General features: G+C 38.5%; 1 pseudogene; it reads left to right on the top strand.

Annotated features, from left to right (window-relative positions):
- The first annotated feature begins 1,616 nt into the window (after nt 1–1,616).
- Nucleotides 1,617–15,915, top strand: part of LOC122816137 — a 57,169-nt pseudogene continuing 42,870 nt past the window's right edge.

Below are 15,915 nucleotides of genomic sequence, written 5' to 3'. Positions count from 1 at the left end.
CAGTTAAAATTCAACATAACCAACATCTTATAATAACTGCAATAAAGGTTTAATAGAAATTTCTATTAAACCTTTATTGCAGTCATTATAAGATGTTGGTTATGTTGAATTTTATGCAGTGTGTATTCAGCGTAGTTTGATCTTCAGTATATTCTAGGCAGAGTTGTTTTAACAGTACATATTCAGTGTACACATTTATGTCAATACTTCTATAGTATTAATACATTTGTATAGTCAATATATTTAATACAATTTATGGCAGTAGTTATTATTAAATACTGTATTTTAATTATTATTTTTTAGTTTTCTTGGTGGAAATGTATTTTATTGTGTTGTTAATATAATATTTGCATTGGCACTTTAAAAGGAAGTGATTGCTTAATTACTAATGAATTTGGCACCAATAAAGTTTTTAAATATGTATTTTATACTGATGTAAAGTGGTCTGAAGAAGTCTGTTTTTGCAGATGAAAGCGCTTACCATGTTATTTAGTGTACTTTAATAAACAGTTTTTACCACGTTATTTAGTGTACTTTAACAAACAGTTTTTAATTCCTTGTGCCGAGTCCTGTTCACAACTTGACTGTCAACCTAGCAGAGATGGATTGCTATCTTTTTTCACTGGTTGTTCCTGGTCTTGTACCACTCACTAAGTTCTGGTCTTGGTTTATCTGGCTTTACATAACATGGATTTTCCAACTCTCTGCACTACCATATTGGGGATACTGGTAGCTTCAAACGTGTGAGAAGGATGTTCTGGACTGGTATCTACTCCTTTGCCCATAAAGATCAACTGATGTTGGGGGGGGGGGCAGTAAAGGAATGGAATCCACATCACTTTGTGGTTTTAAGAGTTCCTAAAGTCTTCCTTTTCATTATTTGACTTTCTTTGTAACTTGCTTTGCACTTCCGCATTTCACAGTTTTATATATTCATTTTATAAATTGTTTTCCTTTCTGTTTGGGGTCTGCACAATGTTTAATAACAAACTCTTAAAATCAACTTTAAAATAGAAATGGTATATAACTCTCTTTAATTTCAACTTTGTTGCTGGCTTCATATCTGACTCATCGCAGTTATTCCAGTGTATTTTGTTTGTTAATTAAATGTCCCCACTGTGAGGGGGGGAAGGTTACTGTTGTGCAGGTGATGCCCTCTAGTCCCCCAAACAGGGTTGAGCAATTAAAATATAGAGATGGGGACCACAAACATCTGTTTGAATGTCCAGGGGTGCAGCTGCTGTGATTTGCATAGAAAATGGGTGGGCGTCAGCATTTTGGATAAAGTAAAAGACTTAAAATATATATGGAGAAAGGGAGAGAAAATGCCTTAGTTCAACAAAGTTTGCCATTACAGAACAGCAATAACCTCACATTCCTCTTCCGTTATTTAGTTTCAGCTATTTGGGAACAGAATTACTCCATTTGATGTTAAAACCTCCAGTGAGTTACTACTTGGGTGGATCCTTCACGTCCCGTTCTGGTTTGGATTGGCCAATTAGTTTTTTTTGGGGGGAGGCATGACGGGAGCAGAATAAATAATGGGAATATCTGGAACTTAGGTTAAGTGTATCCTTTGTGGGTTGTTTGTAAGGTAGCATTGCCAGGTACCAGCCATGCAATCTAATCGTCCTCCTCTCTCACCAAAGAATGAAAATTCACTTGCGCAACAACTGAAGACCTGTAGTGTTCAGGATCAAGAAAACCAGGTATTTTGTTTGGTGGTTGTTTTGTTATGTGAGTTTAGGCTTGGCACGGATCTTACCCTCCCCTTTTTTTGTATTGTAGCCACCCATGGATTCTAGGCTACTTTCAGGCAAGCTTTCTCAGAAGATGTTCGAAAGTGATTTTGATGTGATGAGGCCAGGTAAATTTAATGGTACTAATATTTGGTTAATATAAAAAATGTGTTTCCTGACTTGTGCCCCTTTATATATAGCTTAAATGAGCTGAATTGGAAAAGCGCCCTTCCCAATGTGAAACTGAGCCCCTGCTGAAGAAGAACCCGCAAAGGTTTGTGGTGCTACCTATCCATTACGAAGATATCTGGAGGATGTATAAAAAACTGGATGCCTCCTTCTGGACAGCAGAAGAGGCAAGTAAGCTTTTCTCTGGGATGACACAATGTAGTAATGTGAGCAGATGCATGCATACCTCTCAATCTCTTAATGCAAAAAATCTGGACAAACCTTGACAAAATGTGGGTATAAATAGGGACATATTTTAAATACTGCTCTTATAAACATAGAAAGTTGCTAGAGTAACAGGATTTGTTTTAATATACATTTTCTGAAGGATTTGAAGTCTGAAACTCAAATGTATGTCATTATTTAGTGACTTCAATCTTGAGATCATCCCAGTGATTTGACAGGAAAAAAGAGGAAGAGGCCAAAAAATCTGGACATTCTGTGAAAATCTGTACAGTTGAGAGGTATGTCATGCATAGTGTTTTGTTATAATGCACACCTCTGAACTTAATACAAAATATCTGGACAAAGCCTAGACTAATGGGAACATGCCCCAACAATATGGAGATCTTAAATACTGTTTAACTTGGAAAGTTGCTAAAATAACAGGATTTTAGCAGTTCTTGAGTATGAAACCAAACTCCAGTGCATGTCATTAGAGACTTAACCTCCATGATTTCTCAGAATCTTTTAAGGATCACACCAAATAATGAGGTGAAAATCTAGTGAGGTATGGTTTAATGGCCCAAGGTGAAGGCAGACTGGGTTCCTTATCTTATGAAACAAGGTGGTACCTTCTTTTTGGTGGAGTTGCCACATTTTAATGCTCAGAAGGGAAACTCATTTGTTAATGAAAATGAGATTTTATAGGATCTAACATACCCACAATCGGTGCAGAGGACTAGCTTTCATACTTAAACTAAACTTTGTCTTTTCTATCACGTGTAATGTTTCTGGTACCAAGCCAACTCCTAAAATAGGATTCCCCTCAATAAAGAGGGACAGGTAATTGGTGAGTCAGTTTCTCACTTTTTCCTTTAAGTGGGAAACTATAGTAAATTAACATGAGGGAGAAGAAGAAATGCTGTTGATTGTCGCCTTTTTGCTTCTTTGGCAAAACTTTCAGTTTTTGCCTAATTGGAGAATTGGGCAGAGAATGCTAAATTTCGTGCTACCTATTGAGAGAGAATGCATGATGGTCCCAGTGCAATTTTACCTGATTTTGGGCCTTGTCCCATGAGTTTCACATAAGGCTAGAAATAGTTCACAAACTAGTATTAGTGGAGTCTGCATTAGGATGTATGACTATTTAGTTTGGAAGCTGGCAAGCAAATATGGACCTGGTAATTGTTTCTCATCTATGGGCTACTGTACATGTTATGAGCACCATTGTATGATCACGCTTCAGCTTCATAGGCTCTGTAGTCAAAAATAGACATTTTATGCAGATCTCATATATCTTGCTGGAGAACTTCGTTGAAAATTCCCCCACTCCTCACCTTTATTCAAGCAAGCTGAATCTCCAAATAGTGTGCATGTTAAATCATGTGTACTACTGTCTGCATCATCTGTGGGGGGGGGGGGGGATTTAACAGAACCCTAAACATTCTTAGTTCATGGGCTAAGATAACTAGTAATTTCAATGTACTCTGTATTGATTATTTAGTGATGAAATCACAAATGCATGTTGAGGTTGTGTAGCAAAAATGCTTGCATAGTATCCATCCTCTTGTAGCTGCCACTCCATTTTGGATTGCTACCCAATACTGCTTTGTCACCATCTTTTTAAATTATGGCTGATGTGTAATAAGCTGGGCAAGGCCTTCAGTTGCAAGGTGCTCTACACATGTTCCATTATAAACACCTACAGCAATTTGAGAAACCACAAAAGTTCCTCACAAGGAAAATTCAGTCTTCATCTGTCTAACCATTCGATGTTCCATTTATAACCATTTGCTACACTAACATTTAACAAACTTAAAAATTCTGCTTAAACTGATCATTTCAATTTCTAGTTGACTTCTGCCTTGAGACAGAAGTTAATCCCAATAAATTCTAGTGCCCCCCACCTTGCCTACTTCTATAAGACCTTACCGTTCTGGCATTGTAAAACTTTTCCATTTGTTTGATTTGCATTCCATTTTCACTTTGTAACCTAGTTTTGTATGAGCCTTGACTGTATAGCTTTAAAGTATCCTTCAAATCTGGTAATCTTATTCTCCCTTCTTTGGGGTGAATCTGGTCCATGAGGGGAATATGCTTAAACTCTTGCCCTTTTGCTACATGGTTTACCATTATATAGCCTCTTTCCTTCAATACAACAGACTTGCTGTTTCAACAGTATCTTTTTCTGGATTTTGAGCACAGAATCACTACCAGTTGCAGTCTTGAAGTGGGAGCCCCTTATTTGCCAGTGGCTGTAAATGTAAAGCATATAAGGGGAGGAAACAATACCTTTTGCCTTTTTCACTTAATTCTTGCCTCTGACCTTTTGCAATATCCTGAGTAACCGTATTCAGGGAACATAAATGCTACCACTCTTAATCTATATCAAGATCTCTGTCCTTGAGATGTAGTTCAGTGTTCAGCATGTAACATGGTGGAAATGCAAGTGCCTGAGACTGGTGAAATGAGTTTAAAGTGTAGAACCTGTTCACTTGACTACTTTATTGGCTGAAGATGGCCCAGTTGGTCTGGGTACTCTTATTGTCGACTGTCTTGAGTGGAGAAATGCAGAGTATAGTATAGAAAATAATTGTAACCTGTGGTATAATGCATTTTATTGCTTCACTTGTATTTCTTTTTCCAGTAACTAAAATGGTAAGGGGTCTAAATGAGGTTAATGTGGGGGATGTATTTGTAGATGAGCAGTAGAAAGAATATGGACCTGGTAATTGTTTCTCATCTGTGGGCTACTGTACATATTATGATCACCATTGTATGATCACGCTTCAGCTTCATAGGCTCTGTAGTCAAAAATAGACATTTTATGCAGATCTCATATATCTTGCTGGAGAACTTCGTTGAAAATTCCCCCACTCCTCACCTTTATTCGAGCAAGCTGAATCTCTAAATAGTGTGCATGTTAAATCATGTGTACTACTGTCTGCATCATCTGGGGGGGGGGGGGATTTAACAGAACCCTAAACATTCTTAGTTCATGGGCTAAGATAACTAGTAATTTCAATGTTGTACTCTGTATTGATTATTTAGTGATGAAATCACAAATGCATGTTGAGGTTGTGTAGCAAAAATGCTTGCATAGTATCCATCCTCTTGTAGCTGCCACTCCATTTTGGATTGCTACCCAATACTGCTTTGTCACCATCTTTTTAAATTATGGCTGATGTGTAATAAGCTGGGCAAGGCCTTCAGTTGCAAGGTGCTCTACACATGTTCCATTATAAACACCTACAGCAATTTGAGAAACCACAAAAGTTCCTCACAAGGAAAATTCAGTCTTCATCTGTCTAACCATTCGATGTTCCATTTATAACCATTTGCTACACTAACATTTAACAAACTTAAAAATTCTGCTTAAACTGATCATTTCAATTTCTAGTTGACTTCTGCCTTGAGACAGAAGTTAATCCCAATAAATTCTAGTGCCCCCCACCTTGCCTACTTCTATAAGACCTTACCGTTCTGGCATTGTAAAACTTTTCCATTTGTTTGATTTGCATTCCATTTTCACTTTGTAACCTAGTTTTGTATGAGCCTTGACTGTATAGCTTTAAAGTATCCTTCAAATCTGGTAATCTTATTCTCCCTTCTTTGGGGTGAATCTGGTCCATGAGGGGAATATGCTTAAACTCTTGCCCTTTTGCTACATGGTTTACCATTATATAGCCTCTTTCCTTCAATACAACAGACTTGCTGTTTCAACAGTATCTTTTTCTGGATTTTGAGCACAGAATCACTACCAGTTGCAGTCTTGAAGTGGGAGCCCTTATTTGCCAGTGGCTGTAAATGTAAAGCATATAAGGGGGAGGGGAAACAATACCTTTTGCCTTTTTCACTTAATTCTTGCCTCTGACCTTTTGCAATATCCTGAGTAACCGTATTCAGGGAACATAAATGCTACCACTCTTAATCTATATCAAGATCTCTGTCCTTGAGATGTAGTTCAGTGTTCAGCATGTAACATGGTGGAAATGCAAGTGCCTGAGACTGGTGAAATGAGTTTAAAGTGTAGAACCTGTTCACTTGACTACTTTATTGGCTGAAGATGGCCCAGTTGGTCTGGGTACTCTTATTGTCGACTGTCTTGAGTGGAGAAATGCAGAGTATAGTATAGAAAATAATTGTAACCTGTGGTATAATGCATTTTATTGCTTCACTTGTATTTCTTTTTCCAGTAACTAAAATGGTAAGGGGTCTAAATGAGGTTAATGTGGGGGATGTATTTGTAGATGAGCAGTAGAAAGAATATGGACCTGGTAATTGTTTCTCATCTGTGGGCTACTGTACATATTATGATCACCATTGTATGATCACGCTTCAGCTTCATAGGCTCTGTAGTCAAAATAGACATTTTATGCAGATCTCATATATCTTGCTGGAGAACTTCGTTGAAAATTCCCCCACTCCTCACCTTTATTCAAGCAAGCTGAATCTCTAAATAGTGTGCATGTTAAATCATGTGTACTACTGTCTGCATCATCTGGGGGGGGGGGGGGATTTAACAGAACCCTAAACATTCTTAGTTCATGGGCTAAGATAACTAGTAATTTCAATGTTGTACTCTGTATTGATTATTTAGTGATGAAATCACAAATGCATGTTGAGGTTGTGTAGCAAAAATGCTTGCATAGTATCCATCCTCTTGTAGCTGCCACTCCATTTTGGATTGCTACCCAATACTGCTTTGTCACCATCTTTTTAAATTATGGCTGATGTGTAATAAGCTGGGCAAGGCCTTCAGTTGCAAGGTGCTCTACACATGTTCCATTATAAACACCTACAGCAATTTGAGAAACCACAAAAGTTCCTCACAAGGAAAATTCAGTCTTCATCTGTCTAACCATTCGATGTTCCATTTATAACCATTTGCTACACTAACATTTAACAAACTTAAAAATTCTGCTTAAACTGATCATTTCAATTTCTAGTTGACTTCTGCCTTGAGACAGAAGTTAATCCCAATAAATTCTAGTGCCCCCCACCTTGCCTACTTCTATAAGACCTTACCGTTCTGGCATTGTAAAACTTTTCCATTTGTTTGATTTGCATTCCATTTTCACTTTGTAACCTAGTTTTGTATGAGCCTTGACTGTATAGCTTTAAAGTATCCTTCAAATCTGGTAATCTTATTCTCCCTTCTTTGGGGTGAATCTGGTCCATGAGGGGAATATGCTTAAACTCTTGCCCTTTTGCTACATGGTTTACCATTATATAGCCTCTTTCCTTCAATACAACAGACTTGCTGTTTCAACAGTATCTTTTTCTGGATTTTGAGCACAGAATCACTACCAGTTGCAGTCTTGAAGTGGGAGCCCTTATTTGCCAGTGGCTGTAAATGTAAAGCATATAAGGGGAGGGAAACAATACCTTTGCCTTTTCACTTAATTCTTGCCTCTGACCTTTTGCAATATCCTGAGTAACCGTATTCAGGGAACATAAATGCTACCACTCTTAATCTATATCAAGATCTCTGTCCTTGAGATGTAGTTCAGTGTTCAGCATGTAACATGGTGGAAATGCAAGTGCCTGAGACTGGTGAAATGAGTTTAAAGTGTAGAACCTGTTCACTTGACTACTTTATTGGCTGAAGATGGCCCAGTTGGTCTGGGTACTCTTATTGTCGACTGTCTTGAGTGGAGAAATGCAGAGTATAGTATAGAAAATAATTGTAACCTGTGGTATAATGCATTTTATTGCTTCACTTGTATTTCTTTTCCAGTAACTAAAATGGTAAGGGGTCTAAATGAGGTTAATGTGGGGGATGTATTTGTAGATGAGCAGTAGAAAGAATATGGACCTGGTAATTGTTTCTCATCTGTGGGCTACTGTACATATTATGATCACCATTGTATGATCACGCTTCAGCTTCATAGGCTCTGTAGTCAAAAATAGACATTTTATGCAGATCTCATATATCTTGCTGGAGAACTTCGTTGAAAATTCCCCCACTCCTCACCTTTATTCGAGCAAGCTGAATCTCTAAATAGTGTGCATGTTAAATCATGTGTACTACTGTCTGCATCATCTGGGGGGGGGGGGATTTAACAGAACCCTAAACATTCTTAGTTCATGGGCTAAGATAACTAGTAATTTCAATGTTGTACTCTGTATTGATTATTTAGTGATGAAATCACAAATGCATGTTGAGGTTGTGTAGCAAAAATGCTTGCATAGTATCCATCCTCTTGTAGCTGCCACTCCATTTTGGATTGCTACCCAATACTGCTTTGTCACCATCTTTTTAAATTATGGCTGATGTGTAATAAGCTGGGCAAGGCCTTCAGTTGCAAGGTGCTCTACACATGTTCCATTATAAACACCTACAGCAATTTGAGAAACCACAAAAGTTCCTCACAAGGAAAATTCAGTCTTCATCTGTCTAACCATTCGATGTTCCATTTATAACCATTTGCTACACTAACATTTAACAAACTTAAAAATTCTGCTTAAACTGATCATTTCAATTTCTAGTTGACTTCTGCCTTGAGACAGAAGTTAATCCCAATAAATTCTAGTGCCCCCCACCTTGCCTACTTCTATAAGACCTTACCGTTCTGGCATTGTAAAACTTTTCCATTTGTTTGATTTGCATTCCATTTTCACTTTGTAACCTAGTTTTGTATGAGCCTTGACTGTATAGCTTTAAAGTATCCTTCAAATCTGGTAATCTTATTCTCCCTTCTTTGGGGTGAATCTGGTCCATGAGGGGAATATGCTTAAACTCTTGCCCTTTTGCTACATGGTTTACCATTATATAGCCTCTTTCCTTCAATACAACAGACTTGCTGTTTCAACAGTATCTTTTTCTGGATTTTGAGCACAGAATCACTACCAGTTGCAGTCTTGAAGTGGGAGCCCCTTATTTGCCAGTGGCTGTAAATGTAAAGCATATAAGGGGGAGGGGAAACAATACCTTTTGCCTTTTTCACTTAATTCTTGCCTCTGACCTTTTGCAATATCCTGAGTAACCGTATTCAGGGAACATAAATGCTACCACTCTTAATCTATATCAAGATCTCTGTCCTTGAGATGTAGTTCAGTGTTCAGCATGTAACATGGTGGAAATGCAAGTGCCTGAGACTGGTGAAATGAGTTTAAAGTGTAGAACCTGTTCACTTGACTACTTTATTGGCTGAAGATGGCCCAGTTGGTCTGGGTACTCTTATTGTCGACTGTCTTGAGTGGAGAAATGCAGAGTATAGTATAGAAAATAATTGTAACCTGTGGTATAATGCATTTTATTGCTTCACTTGTATTTCTTTTTCCAGTAACTAAAATGGTAAGGGGTCTAAATGAGGTTAATGTGGGGGATGTATTTGTAGATGAGCAGTAGAAAGAATATGGACCTGGTAATTGTTTCTCATCTGTGGGCTACTGTACATATTATGATCACCATTGTATGATCACGCTTCAGCTTCATAGGCTCTGTAGTCAAAAATAGACATTTTATGCAGATCTCATATATCTTGCTGGAGAACTTCGTTGAAAATTCCCCCACTCCTCACCTTTATTCAAGCAAGCTGAATCTCTAAATAGTGTGCATGTTAAATCATGTGTACTACTGTCTGCATCATCTGGGATTTAACAGAACCCTAAACATTCTTAGTTCATGGGCTAAGATAACTAGTAATTTCAATGTTGTACTCTGTATTGATTATTTAGTGATGAAATCACAAATGCATGTTGAGGTTGTGTAGCAAAAATGCTTGCATAGTATCCATCCTCTTGTAGCTGCCACTCCATTTTGGATTGCTACCCAATACTGCTTTGTCACCATCTTTTTAAATTATGGCTGATGTGTAATAAGCTGGGCAAGGCCTTCAGTTGCAAGGTGCTCTACACATGTTCCATTATAAACACCTACAGCAATTTGAGAAACCACAAAAGTTCCTCACAAGGAAAATTCAGTCTTCATCTGTCTAACCATTCGATGTTCCATTTATAACCATTTGCTACACTAACATTTAACAAACTTAAAAATTCTGCTTAAACTGATCATTTCAATTTCTAGTTGACTTCTGCCTTGAGACAGAAGTTAATCCCAATAAATTCTAGTGCCCCCCACCTTGCCTACTTCTATAAGACCTTACCGTTCTGGCATTGTAAAACTTTTCCATTTGTTTGATTTGCATTCCATTTTCACTTTGTAACCTAGTTTTGTATGAGCCTTGACTGTATAGCTTTAAAGTATCCTTCAAATCTGGTAATCTTATTCTCCCTTCTTTGGGGTGAATCTGGTCCATGAGGGGAATATGCTTAAACTCTTGCCCTTTTGCTACATGGTTTACCATTATATAGCCTCTTTCCTTCAATACAACAGACTTGCTGTTTCAACAGTATCTTTTTCTGGATTTTCAGCACAGAATCACTACCAGTTGCAGTCTTGAAGTGGGAGCCCCTTATTTGCCAGTGGCTGTAAATGTAAAGCATATAAGGGGGAGGGGAAACAATACCTTTTGCCTTTTTCACTTAATTCTTGCCTCTGACCTTTTGCAATATCCTGAGTAACCGTATTCAGGGAACATAAATGCTACCACTCTTAATCTATATCAAGATCTCTGTCCTTGAGATGTAGTTCAGTGTTCAGCATGTAACATGGTGGAAATGCAAGTGCCTGAGACTGGTGAAATGAGTTTAAAGTGTAGAACCTGTTCACTTGACTACTTTATTGGCTGAAGATGGCCCAGTTGGTCTGGGTACTCTTATTGTCGACTGTCTTGAGTGGAGAAATGCAGAGTATAGTATAGAAAATAATTGTAACCTGTGGTATAATGCATTTTATTGCTTCACTTGTATTTCTTTTTCCAGTAACTAAAATGGTAAGGGGTCTAAATGAGGTTAATGTGGGGGATGTATTTGTAGATGAGCAGTAGAAAGAATATGGACCTGGTAATTGTTTCTCATCTGGGGGCTACTGTACATATTATGATCACCATTGTATGATCACGCTTCAGCTTCATAGGCTCTGTAGTCAAAAATAGACATTTTATGCAGATCTCATATATCTTGCTGGAGAACTTCGTTGAAAATTCCCCCACTCCTCACCTTTATTCAAGCAAGCTGAATCTCTAAATAGTGTGCATGTTAAATCATGTGTACTACTGTCTGCATCATCTGGGGGGGCGGGGATTTAACAGAACCCTAAACATTCTTAGTTCATGGGCTAAGATAACTAGTAATTTCAATGTTGTACTCTGTATTGATTATTTAGTGATGAAATCACAAATGTATGTTGAGGTTGTGTAGCAAAAATGCTTGCATAGTATCCATCCTCTTGTAGCTGCCACTCCATTTTGGATTGCTACCCAATACTGCTTTGTCACCATCTTTTTAAATTATGGCTGATGTGTAATAAACTGGGCAAGGCCTTCAGTTGCAAGGTGCTCTACACATGTTCCATTATAAACACCTACAGCAATTTGAGAAACCACAAAAGTTCCTCACAAGGAAAATTCAGTCTTCATCTGTCTAACCATTCGATGTTCCATTTATAACCATTTGCTACACTAACATTTAACAAACTTAAAAATTCTGCTTAAACTGATCATTTCAATTTCTAGTTGACTTCTGCCTTGAGACAGAAGTTAATCCCAATAAATTCTAGTGCCCCCCACCTTGCCTACTTCTATAAGACCTTACCGCTCTGGCATTGTAAAACTTTTCCATTTGTTTGATTTGCATTCCATTTTCACTTTGTAACCTAGTTTTGTATGCGCCTTGACTGTATAGCTTTAAAGTATCCTTCAAATCTGGTAATCTTATTCTCCCTTCTTTGGGGCGAATCTGGTCCATGAGGGGAATATGCTTAAACTCTTGCCCTTTTGCTACATGGTTTACCATTATATAGCCTCTTTCCTTCAATACAACAGACTTGCTGTTTCAACAGTATCTTTTTCTGGATTTTGAGCACAAAATCACTACCAGTTGCAGTCTTGAAGTGGGAGCCCCTTATTTGCCAGTGACTGTAAATGTAAAGCATATAAGGCGGAGAGGACACAATACCTTTTGCCTTTTTCACTTAATTCTTGCCTCTGAGCTTTTGCAATATCCTGAGTAACCGTATTCATGGAACATAAATGCTATCACTCTTAATCTATATCAAGATCTCTGTCCTTGAGATGTAGTTCAGTGTTCAGCATGTAACATGGTGGAAATGCAAGTGCCTGAGACTGGTGAAATGAGTTTAAAGTGTAGAACCTGTTCACTTGACTACTTTATTGGCTGAAGATGACACAGTTGGTCTGGGTACTCTTATTGTCGACTGTCTTGACCCAATTGGTCTTGGTACTCTTATTGTGGACTGTCTTGAGTGGAGAAATGCAGAGTATAGTATAGAAAAGAATTGTAACCTGTGGTATAATGCATTTTATTGCTTTACTTGTATTTCTTTTTCCAGTAACTAAAATGGTAAGGGGTCTAAATGAGGTTAATGTGGGGGATGTATTTGTAGATGAGCAGTAGAAAGGGCTCAAGCACATTAAAACTAGGCCAGTATATGCAAACTACAGGGACGTAATTACTTCAGGGCTATTTACAGTGGGTTGGAGTACCTGTTGCATGCTTGGCAGTGATTTATGTGGTAAATAGCAGGTCTCCTGTGACACTGTTAAGTTTGTTTCAAAATATGTGTAGACTGGTCTGATGTGTGTTTTACATCATGTGGAATTGACTTGTGGGGTGAACCTTAACATCTGGTAACAAAGCTTTTATGTGCATGCCAGACATAGAAGGGTCACCATACCTAATGGATGAGGCTCATTGAAATGTCAGCATTCAAAATGTTGAGCACTGACAAGTTGAAAGTCCAAAAACCTGGAGGGGTGAATCTGAAATTGCTTAACTTTTTGTCAGTGGTAAAACCCACTGCACTCCCAGCTCCCACATTCTGAACATTACCACCATACCTCTGAGAATATTTCTAGCAATGGCATCTTGGGTACAAAAGGCTGAACTTTCAGTTTTGTGTTTTGAGACTCTCTAGAGGGTCCCAACACTTCAAATGTCTACTAATGTGTGCTCTGTGACAGATGTTTACAGGTAAGGAAGTGCATATTTATCTGTTTACCAGGGCATCTGAATGTATCATTTGCAGGCACAGTTCAGGTGAATAGAATCACATAAATAAAACAATGTTGGCTTATTTATTTTTAACAAATGCAAACATTTAGTTCAAGAAGCAGACAACCTGGATTAACATCTCTTGGCTAAATGTTTAACAGGCTGTGTGAGGTGTATATAAACTTGAAAAAAGCCTTGGTGGTTGCTGATATAGTGACTTGAAATTCTTATAAGAAAAGCTGAAGTGTTTAAGGAAATGAGTGGGACATAAGCTGTGAATTCCCTGCTGAGACATGGGGAAGGCATTGCTACTGGCTGCTAAGCCAGTTACTGGAAAATGGAAACCAAAATTGATAGCAAAACCCATAGAAGTAAATGGGATCTGTGAGTACCTGGAAACAAAAGCAGAACTGGGAGGAGGGAAAATGTCATAGTAAATCCTATTCCTTAAAAAACTTGTACTGCATGAAAATTACTTTGGCTGTTGTGTTGATAGTGTTACAACATTAATTGCCAGCATAGGGTTGGAGATATAAAAGCTCAACTACTGGCCTTGTGGGAAATCCATTGCAGTGACAGAAATAGATTGTAATAAGCAATGTCTAGCTTTTAATTCCTGCACCAGCCTTTTTCACAACGTTGTTAAAGCTTGGTTTAGAAACCTACCTGCAGGCCTAGCATTGGGTTAACTATTTGTATGCAAGTCTATAGGTCTGACTAGTTTCTCTTTTGACCAAGAAACTACTGGGTGGTGACTGAAGCTGTATTCAATATGCTTATGCAGGTTGATCTATCAAAAGACTTGCAAGACTGGGAAGCCTTGAAACCAGAGGAACGATTTTCCATCTCTTACGTTTTGGCATTCTTTGCAGCTAGTGATAGAATTGTGTTGAAAAACTTGGTAAGTTGACTTGCTGCTGAATTTGGACTGGCTTCTTGGAGGTAGTTGTGTAGTGCCCTGAGTGGAAAGGGGCTGTATTAGATGCCATTACCACAAGTAAAGGTAACGTCTTGGCAATGTTGGGTGTACTGTTTTGAAAGTCAAACTTGCATTTTAGATTTATTTTTATGTTCTTGACCTTTGTTCAGACTACACCAAGGTTAGTTTTGCCCCTGTACCCATTCTTTCTGTAACAGTGCGAAAAAACTCCTGAGCAATTCTGTCCTTGCCACTTTACTACCTACAACTTTTTGTTGGGGGAGGGGGGGTTGCTCTTGCCTTCAGCTCTAGAGTCGGATGGATATTTTAGAGTTGACTTGATGCCATGAGACCAGCAGCACTACAGACTGGACTGTGTCGCTTTGCCTCGCCCAGTACTCAACTTGAGTGCCTAGTACCCGAGTGCATACAAAAGCTGCAGGATTCTGCAGCTAGGCTACTTGTAAATTGTGCAGTCACCTGTTCTACACAGCCTTTTTGCTTTAGTACATGTTTGTCTTGGATTCCAGTATTGGTACACTTCATTCATGACCAGGTGAGCAAGGATCCAGAAGCTGTAAGCTATGCCGGTATTCACCCTCCCAAGTCTCTGCTAGCAGTTCTGTGTCTCAACCTTGCCTTCAGGTAAGGCACAATGCTCAGTCCTGTGGAACTCTGTACTTTGGTTCTGAGGATGTTTTGGCAGTCAGGCAGGATTCAAAACATTGTTTTGAACCGTCTTTTTAATGAAGTTGCCAGTAAAGAGCTCTTGAGGGCAAATCATAAATGGAGGGGAGGTTGTGTGTTCTGAGATCTACATTTTAGATTGGGATTAAAGTCCAGCCTGTTGCATCTTAATCCCAGCCTGTTGCATCTGCACAAAATGGCATCCTCATTACTACCCAGAAAACCTCTTCATCCTGAAATTAATTTTGGTACTTTATGTTGCTGCTGTGTGAAACTATCGAGCTGTAGTGACCTGAGCAGGGTGAAGGTTAGGCTTAGACTAGAGATGACAGGCCCATACAAAGCTTGGGTCACAATCCACTTGTATAGTTTACGCTGTGAGCCACCAGGCCACCCAAAACTCAATGGTCTAGTGTTAGGCATACCTGCAATTGCTCCTTCACATACTGTATGCATACTCAAATATGGATAAAATCCAGTAAATGTGTCAAATCTGTTAAAGCCAGTTTAATTTGATCATGACTGCAGAATAAGTAACCATCTTTAAAGCCCCCTGTATCTTAAGTCACATTGGCTGCAAGTTTTTCCACAAAACTCTAGCAACAAAGGCTACAGTAATTTCACATAATGCACTGTGCCTGTGTAGCCTCAAATGGCAAGGGATATGTTAATCATCCATACTCCCACTCTGTATTTACATTTGCATAATATCTGTTTACTCTGACATGGGAGTGTACACAATCTGTAGCAAAATATTCCAAATTATAGAATGCAAGTAAACTACAGGGTCATTACCTAGGCAGCTTTAGTACTTGCAATTTATAGCAACTTTTTTGCAGAATATTAACATGGGAGTCCTTGTATGCATGGCAGGTTGCCCGGTTTGCTCAGGAAGTTCAAATACCAGAAGCTCACTGCTTCTATGACTTTCAAATTGCAGTTGAGAACATCCATTCTGAAATGTACTGCCTTCTTATTGACACTTATCAAGGATCCACATGAAAGGTATGTACACCATTAAAGATTCCAGTATCAGTTTATGTAGCTCTGACTTTTTTGTACAGTACCTGTTGCTGTATAGCTTTGCTACTGCTCACTTTT

This window comes from Protopterus annectens, chromosome 1.part1 (genome assembly GCF_019279795.1).
Source record: "Protopterus annectens isolate FY-2018-M chromosome 1.part1, PAN1.0, whole genome shotgun sequence".
NCBI lineage: Eukaryota > Metazoa > Chordata > Ceratodontiformes > Protopteridae > Protopterus > Protopterus annectens.
The sequence above is the reverse complement of the archived record's forward strand: the minus strand, read 5'-3'. Positions and strand labels throughout refer to the sequence as shown.